This window comes from Suricata suricatta, chromosome 8, assembly GCF_006229205.1.
Source record: "Suricata suricatta isolate VVHF042 chromosome 8, meerkat_22Aug2017_6uvM2_HiC, whole genome shotgun sequence".
NCBI lineage: Eukaryota > Metazoa > Chordata > Mammalia > Carnivora > Herpestidae > Suricata > Suricata suricatta.
In genome coordinates this window covers 15,618,521-15,628,297 of record NC_043707.1, presented here as the reverse complement: position 1 = coordinate 15,628,297, position 9,777 = coordinate 15,618,521, and positions in this window count along the sequence as shown.

Sequence of the window (9,777 nt, the reverse complement as noted above, 5' to 3'; positions counted from 1 at the left end):
GCGCGCTGCCCCGACCCGCCGGACAGTCAGTGGGCCGCACGGCCCGACCGCTCTCCTGCTCCCCCAATACGTCCGTGGTCGCTTCTCCTCCCCTCCCGCCCCCCACCCCGCCGCCAGTACGCACCTCCAGTGTAGATTAGCGGTTGGAAGGCCAGGTTCTGAATTCTGTCAGAGGCCAATCTCTACCCTACCCCACCGGGGACCAGGTTCTTGCCTCTAGGCAGCAAATGGAACCGGGTTCTTGAACTGTCAGGTTAAGCTTGGTCAGGAGAGGGTGCTGGCGGGACGCTACAGGACCAAAGGCTGCTGCTCCAGATTCAAGTGTTTTCTCTTGATTCTTGCTCTTGCCTTGCTGCCAGCAGCAGGTGTGGAGGACATTTCTCAGCATTCACCCTATACATCCCCCGACCCCCTTTAACCGTGGATTCTCAGTGACTCAGGCAGGTGCCCTTTGCCTAGCACCAGCCTGCCAACAACCACAGAGAAGAGCTTCCTGTTTGCTAGATCCAGCCACAGTCCCCTGTTGGCCAGCCTAGGCAGCCTGTACCCTATGGGGTATTGCCTGCTTGCTCAGCAGGTGTGGAACAGCCTTGACCCAGAGCCAAGGAACTTCTTTACTATGAAGTGAGCCCCAAGTTCACCTTCTCCAAGATCTGAATCTCAGTCTTGGGGAAGGATTCTCTTACAAGTTTGTTTCTTCTTAGGGTATTTTCTTCAGCCATAGTCCGTTCTTGACAATTCTTTGTACATCCTTATATCTATACCCCTATTAATAGTTAATTATTCTTTTAACATTTCCTGTTCATATGCTGTGTGGTTTCATGGCTCCTAATGGGGACACTGACAGGTGTTTCTGCTTGCTTGCTGGGTAACCCTGGGTAAATCCCTTAACCCCTCTGAGGCTCCATGTACAATGAGGATAATAGCAGCACTACCTAGCCCAGAGTTTTGAAGTAGGATTAAATGATGCAATACATGTAAAGTGCTTAGTAGAATAAGTGACACAGTTTTTTGTTTGTTTATTGATGGAAGATTAATGGTAGGTTGGGAAATAGGGAGGACTACCTGACTAAAGGAATTTTTTTTTAAAGGATCATTAATAAAGCCAACTGAGAGATGAGATGCAGCTAAAAGCTTAATAAAATGAGTTTCCTCTCCCTTTTTAAAGATGGCCAGCCTGGGAAACAAATTTTGCAATAACTGAAATCACATGTCAGAGGTCTATGGGTGATATTGGTTGGAACCCACAGAAAATTATTTTACAGCTAAAAACAGAGGATAATTTCTGGATATCACTTTATTACTCACAATATTCAATTGAGGATATAAAGACCTCTACCCCCAAACAACTCCAAAATAGAACGGCTTCATTAATTCTTTTCATCTTGTAATTTCAGGAGAATCATTCTTCCTCCCTGTCTGCTCATCTGCCCATGAATCTAGAGAACTGATTAGATTTCTCTCTCTCTCTCTCTCTCTCTCTCTCTCTCTCTGGGGGACTCCATGTTCCCAAACAAAAATCAGAACTCTGTTTTCCTTTACACCTTATTCTTCATTCCTTTTTAATCAGAGTTGGGCAAGGGTTGGAAATACACTATTTTTAAAGATTCTTTGGCTTCCTTTCTTGGACTCTAAATGTTCTTAATGCAAAGATTCTTTTACAAATGTAGACAAATGTAGAATCTTGGTTTGAATTTTGAAAACAATCAAACATATCACCATAAACTTTGATACTGATTTTAATTATTCTTTTTGTTATGTGTGTGTGTGTATCTATGGGAAAGATGATTTTTGGACCCAGGTTTTAGGATCCTCTTATGTATAATAAGCTAAAACATAAAGCTTTCACTTTTCAGGCTGTCCCATCTGATAGCTCCATCTTTATTGGATGTTCCTTTCTGACATTCAAAATACTCGGGAATAAGTACTTATTCTCACCCTGATAAATGCTGCCAGAATAGAAAGCAGGAGTTTTACTAAATGTCTTTAGATTTGCATAGGCCATGTAAACCTACCAAAAAAAAAAAAAGGTGACAAATGGTCTCCTTTGGGGGAATCTTTATTACATAAAAATATATATACACTAAGATATACACACACAGACATGCCCTTCTATGTATCCAGGTTTAGTAAAGGGTACTAAGGAAGCCATAGTTAAAAGTAAATCTCATTGCACCTTTTTTTTTTCAATCAACTCCGATGTCGTCTGAGTTAGCAAAGGTCAAGAAGACTTGTTCCAGCATTATCTGACGGATGGAGTAGTCTTCTAAATTGAATTTCACTTTAGCTTTCTCCAAAACATCAAACATCTTTATCAACAACAACAAAAAAGTACAGTTATCATTGCAGCCATCCCCTCCAGTGCCAACTCAGATGAGCCTATCATTTCCTCCAACTCCTTCCAAGTTATTGTTGGAGGACAAAAAACACAGAAGGGGGAGATGAGAAAGTGACAGAACAGATCGTTGAGAATCTGCAAGGTAGCAATTCCCTGTCCCCATTTTTTTGAGGGGCACAAAAAAATGAGATTTAAAGGTAGAAATCTGAAGCAATTAAACTCTCGAAACCACTGAAAAGTAACCTAAGCTCTCTGCTCCTTCTAATATTAGGCTCCCATTCCACAGGACAATTCCAAGTATTTCCCATCATTAGTACTTTCTTAACAGGTAATATTAGAAGAGCATGGTTTCTACATTCACCTTTGCCCAGGCATTGTTCTTGCTGGGACTGTAGTAGTTACGGAGCCCTTGATGTTCGTGTTTTAATTCACTACCTAGGAAAAGAAAGCTAGATCAATAATCTTACAGTTTTAATTTTAAAGTTCCAAAATACTGCTCCATCAACATGATTATACACAATAAAGGGATGAATAGATGTGGCAGATAAAAGAGGGACATAATCCAAAGGCCAACCGGTTAGTATACATGACATGGTTAATTATTTTAGCAGGCTTCAGTCACAAAAAATTGTTACTTCATATGCACAATGTAAAACCTGAGCCTTCTGCAAGTTTTGTTACTACAAACCAAGTTTTAAGAATACAAACTGGCAGGATTTTGCTTCTGGTTGTATAAGTATATATGTATGTACAGAGTGTTTGCTGGGAAGTACAGTAGGACAAATCTTTCTATTCTCACATGAAAGAGGAAATCACACAAATAAATCCCCAAAGTCAGGCCATGTGTTTTTTTCTTTCACAGGTGAATAAGAATTCACTGGTGGAATGAGAGGGAAGGGCGAAGAGGGTATCCATTTCAAGTTGAGAACAAACATATGTGTTTATTCTTATCACTGCATATTTGCAAACTATTACTAATTGAATTAATTGGGGTTAAAACTGTAACCTCCTCCAATGTGTAGACTCATAAGCAAGACGACAAGAATCACAAAGAATAGGAGTAATGGGACACCACCAAAGAACACAGTAAACTTTTAGCAACTGACCCCAAACAAACACTGATAAATTGCCCAAGAAAGAATTCAAAATAAATATCCTAAAGATGCTCAAAGAATACAGATAAGCAATTTAATGAAATCAAGAAAAACCAACCCCACTCACAATGGCATCAAAAACAATAAAATACTTAGAAATAAATTTAAATAAGGAAATAAAAGATAAGTTCACTGAAAACTATAAGACATGGATGAAAGAAATTGAATACACAAAGAAATGGAAAGCTATTCTGAGTTCATGGATTGAAAGTGTTAATATGGCCATACTACCTAAAGCCCATGTATAGATTCTATGTACTTTTTTTAATGTTTTTTTAAAATTTATTTTTGAGAGAGAGAGAGAGACAGTGTGAGCAGGGGAGGGTCAGAGAGAGAGGGAGACACAATCTGAAGACAGGCTCCAGGTTCTGAGCTAGCTGTCAGCACAGAGCCCGACACGGGGCTTGAACCCAGGGACTGTGAGATCATGACCTGAGCCGAAGCCTGATGCTCAACCAACTGAGCCACCCAGGTGCCCCTCTATGTACTCTCAAGGGTGCCAAGGGCTGAGAAGTGGGGAGAAGTAAGGAGTGATTGGTAAAACAGTACAAACTTTCAGTTACAAGATGAACAAATTCTGAGGATCTGAGGTATAATATGAGTAGAGTTGATAATATTGTATTGTATTATTTAAGTTTGCTAAGAGAGTGATCTTAATGTTCTCTTACCACACACAAAAGGGCAACTGTGTCAGGTGACTGATGTATTAACTTGAATGAGGGAATCCTTTCACAGTGTATATATATACCAAATCATCATCTTGTACACTTTAAATATACTACATTTTGGGGTGCCTGGATGGCTCAGTTGGTTAAGTGTCCTACTCTTGATCTCAGCTCAGGTCTTGATCTCAGGGCCGTGAGTTCAGGCCCCACATTGGGCTCCACACTGGGCATGAAGCCTAGTTGGGGAGGGGGCGGGGGGAACTATAATTTTACAGCTTTACAATTTAAAACTGGGAAAAAGAAGAAATTAGAGAACATCTAAATAAATGAAGAGATATCCCATGTTCATGGATTCAAAGTACTCTCCAAATTGATCTACAGAATCAATCAATCCCCAACTCCCTTTTAGCAGAAATGAATACGTTGATTCTAAAATTCATATGGAATGGCAAGAAACCCTGGATAGCCAAACAATCTTGAAAAAGAAGAACAGAGTTTGAGGTCTCACATCCACTAATTTCAATACTTTTTATAAAGTGACAATAATCAAAATAGTATGGTATTGGCATAAGCACAGATACATAAATCAAGGGAATAGAATTGGGAGTCTAGAAATAAACCCATGCATCTATCTTCAGTTGATTTTAGTAAGGGTGCCAAGTTCATTCAAGAGGAAATAACAGTCTTTCAAACATATAGTGCTTAAGCAACATGCCAAAGGATAAAGTTGAACTCTTGCCTTGTACTACATACAAACATTAATTCAAAATGGATCAAACAGCCAAATGTAAGAACTAAAACAATAAGCTCATAGAAAAAAATACTGGAGTAAATCTTCACAATCTGTAAAAATACAGATAAATTTGGCTTTATCAAAATCAAAAAATATTGAGTATTGAAGGGCAATAAAAGAGAACTCATGAACAGAATTAAGAATATTTTCAAATTATATATCTGATAAGTGTTTTATACACTGAATATTTACAAAGCACTCTTACAACTCAACAACAAAATGACAAACCAATTAAATATAAGCAAAAGGATCTAAATAGGCATTTCCCCCCCCAAAATTACACAAATGGCCAAGAAAGACATAAAAAGATGCTCAACATCATTAATCATTAGGGAAATGCAAATTGGAACTACAATGAGATACCACTAGAATGGCTATATTTAAAAAAACACTTTTTTAACAGAAAAAAACAAATGTTGGTAAGAACTTGGAAACCTGGAACCTTCACATGCTACTGGTGGGAATGTGAAATGGTACATCTGCTGTGAAAAAGTAGGGGTACCTGGATGGCTCTATTGGCGGAGTACGCAACTCTTGATTTTGGAGTCAGGAGTTCAAGCCCCACATTGGATGTAGAGATTACTTAAATAAACCTAAAAAAATTAAGTTAAACATATAATTATCATATAACCCTGCGATTCCACTTTCTAGGTATATACTCAAAGGAACAGAAAACATGTCCATGCACAAATATGTACACTAATGTTCAGAGTAGCATTATTGATAATAGTCAAAAATTAGAAACCCAAAGTTCATCAACTAATGAAAGGATAAACAAAATGTGGTATATCCAAAAATGAACAAAAGTACTGATACATAACAACACCCAAGAACTTGAAAACATCCTAAGCCAAACACAAATGGCCACACATTATATGATTCTACTGATGTGAAAGCCCAGAATTGGCAGATCCATAGAGATAGAAAGATTAGTGGTTGCCATCGACTGGAGATAAGCGCGAGAAACAAGTGACAGCTTAGTGAGTATAGGGTTTATTTTAAAAATGATAAAAAATGTTCTTAAAAAAACAAAAACAAAAATGTTCTGGAATTAGGCAGTGGTAATGGTGGCACAACACTGTGAATATAGTAAGAGCCACAGAGTTCTAATACTTTAAAATGGTAGAAATGAGGGGCACCTGGGTGACTCAGCCGGTTAGGCCTCCAACTCTTGATTTTTGGCTCAATTCATGATCTCAAGGTTCATGGAATCCACCTAGTGCTATAAGTGGGGGGTCTGCTCGGGATTCTCTCTCCTTCTCTCTCTGCACCTCGACTCACGGGCATCTCAACATAAATGAATAAACTCAAAAAGAAAAACCCTATGAGATGGGTAAGATCATATTCCTACATTACAGCTGAGATTCACAAGGGTCAACTTCCCGAAAGTCTAATTAAAACCAAAGCTGGGGCACTTCCCAAAACCTTTCTTCTAACCATTAAGCTACAACCGAAATAAAAATAACATAAAAACAGTTAAAATGCAACCCTTAGTCTCCAATGGGTTGTGTGTTTGTATTTGATTTGGAGAGTGCGAGATACAGGTTTTCCATGACGAGTGCTAACAAGGGGAGTCCAACTCCAGGAGAGTTCAGGGAGCAGACCCCGCCACAGCCCGGGAACTTGGAGAGGATGGACCCCAAGCGGGGAAGACCGGACAGAGAGGACCCCAGGGCAGAGAAGTGCGACACTTAACACACAGGCATCCACATGGCCACACCTGCGCGTCCGCCTCCACCTCCGCTGCTCAGGTGCGCGCGAGGTCCGCTCGTGACGCGACGCTGGAATGCCCTTCCCAACCTCCCCGCCGCGGGTTTGCGACCCCCGGGTCTCGCAGATATCAGAAAGGCGCGGCACCTGGCGGGCGGGAGGACCCGGAGCTCGCCGCTCAGGCCCCGTCACCGCCCACCCCCCAAGCGCCCGTGTGCCGCAGTTCCCCGGACTGTCCCTCCTCACCACCCACCCGGCGCCTACAAGCACAGCCCAACTTCCGACTGCCTGAGTGGGTCTCAGCTTCCCCCTCCTGGCCCACCCTGCGGTTCCGGACTTCCCCAGCTACGGAAAGGAGGAGTGTAGTGAGATGCTCGCCTTGGCTGCAACATTTAAGGGGAAGCTAGCTCAGTAATCAAGATCAATTATTTTTAAATTAATTTTTAGTTTTCAAAATAAAAAAATTAAATATAAAAGCGCCACGAAGTGCTACATGGGAAGCTAAAGCAAAAGGGAAAATCAGTAATCTTGATCCTGTTTTTATAAACTTTGGTAGTTTGTTCATCGTGGATTTTTTTTTTTTGGTGTAACTTTTTTCCGTGTAATTTTTTTCCATATTGCATTTAAAACAATTTTTTTAATCTTTAGAAAGTACTGTGTATTTTGAGTTCTGAATATGTCTCTTAAATTTGGCACTTCAAGTGGACTACCTTAGCCACTGTTTGCATTATCCTAGTGACAGCTCTGCACTTCTGTCACTTTCAGCATGGTAGTGGCAGAAAATCTAGAGAAATACAAGTGGTCACCTCCTGGAGTGGGGGAGACAGAAACTAGCAGAGAACTTCTGGAATTCCAGAAGCAGGCTTGTCTTGCCCCAGGACAAAGCCTCAGGGGAGGATAGGGAATGGACAGTTAAACCAGTGACCTCTTTGCCAGCCCCTATTTTACTAATAAGGTTATTAGTATTCTTTCTAATAAGTCCTTACTACTAAGACTACTTTCATTATTTTAATTATAATAAAAAACATCCATAACACCTAATAATACTAACATAATACAAACCACGGATGGTGAGTAACTTGTTCTTCAAGTGTTTCACAAGACAAGCGCACATTTCTAATAAATTTTATCTGTACCTGATGCCGAACATCACATGATCATAGCTGAGCCAATGGTTCTTCTCTCTCTCTCTCTCTCTCTCTCTCTCCCTCTCTCTCTGCGGTATTATGGGTGATTGTCTCCCATGCTCTGATGCTTGGTCTCAGGCTGCAGTGAGTTTTCAGAATGTTGGAAGGTGCTCACAACTGGCACTAGTGTATCTTTCGCCCTTTCAAAGCACCTGTGGACAGTCCTTTGCTTTTCCATACAAGAGTAAGCTTCAGAATGTTTTGTTTCATTCTAGGTCAGGCAGCCTGCAGATAGACTCTTTCCTCTGCTACCTTATTGCCAGTTACATTAAATATATATAGTATATAATAAGAATGTATTAATATTGTACTGTAGTCAACATCCATTAGTGATAGTGGATATCACTACCAGCCACGAAGGTTTTTAAGGTAATTTGCTTATTTTTCTTTATATTTTGTATTTTCTGTATTATTTTGCATTTTGTATTTTGTATTATATGAATATTTTTGGATTGTGGAATGAACCATCTGAGATTCCATTATTTCTTAATGGGGGAAATTCACTTTGATACACAAGTGCTTTGTATTACAAGCATGTATCTGGAATGAATTATGCTTGCATACCAAAGTTTTGCTGTACTTGTCAGTAATACTTATTAAACACCAACCTGCTAAGCACAACAAAATGATTTCATTTATGCCTCATCAGAATTCTGGGAGGTTGGTTCTAATATTATCTGATTTTACAGTTGAGGAAATAGCATCAAGGTGGAAAAGTCTCTTGTACATCCAGCATGTACAAGTAGTAAAAACCAGGATCCAAATCCAAACTAGCTGACCTCAGAGCCTTTTCTTGGGAATCACTAATTGAGAAGCTCCTAATCCTCTCCCTGGAATGATTTAGTGGCAGTTTCCTCAAAAACGCCATTAGAACACCAGTAAAACTTAGAGACAATTTGGGATATTAGGACTTCTGTTCACAATGCATCACATCAATGAGTTGAACTAACATTTATATACTTGCCCCTAAAGCAATAGAGTTTTGAAGTATGCAGGTCCACTTCAGATGTTTTTTTGTAAATAAAGTCCAACACTACAAATGTATTTTCTCTTCCTTATGATTTTCTTAATCACATGTTCTTTTCTCTAGCTTACTTTATTGTAAGAATATAGTATATAATATAACATACAAATTACATGTTGATTGGTATGCTTATGGTATGCTTATGTTATCAGTAAGGTTTCTGGTCAACAGTAGTTAAGTTTTGGGGAGTCAAAAGTTATATGTGGATTTTTGACTATATGTGAGGGCATGTGTTGGTGTCCCTAACCCCCATGTTGTTCAAGGGTTGATTGTAATCATTTTCATAAATCCCTAAATGTATATAAAACTCATAACAACCATTCAAGATGGAAGCTCTTTGTAAACTAGACATAAAAGGGTGTTTATTTCTATGTCTCCCAAAAGCATGAAAGCATAAAAGGGGAGATATATTCCCCCACTGTCTCAGCCAACTTCATGACCACCACCCCCACCAGGAAAATGTGGGGCAGGGAAGTGTTTGTTGTACAACTGGATGGTCTACTTTTTCAGTCCACACCTGCAAAACTAGCTTCTAATCCAGATTCTAGATCATATTATACAGTTGGACATCAGACTTGGGCTGGTCACGTGGAATTCAGGACCAACCAGCCTCCCTAAAACCACTACTACTATCCAGGCTGGATAGGAGGCAGAAGGCTGCCCTACCCTTCTATGAGGACTTCTTCCAAAGGTGGTCATAGGCTCCTAAGCTAAAATAAGACCTTCCTGTTTGACAAGTAAAATTTTACTAAGGACCTGGGTGATGTTACCCAAACCCATAAAAGGAAGATGACTTTGGATAATTCACAGACTGTCTTTTAAATAGTTATGCAAAGTTATTTTGATGCAAATTAAAAATGATTAAAATAGAACATTAATCTCCAATCATATGCTAATTTTTCTTCT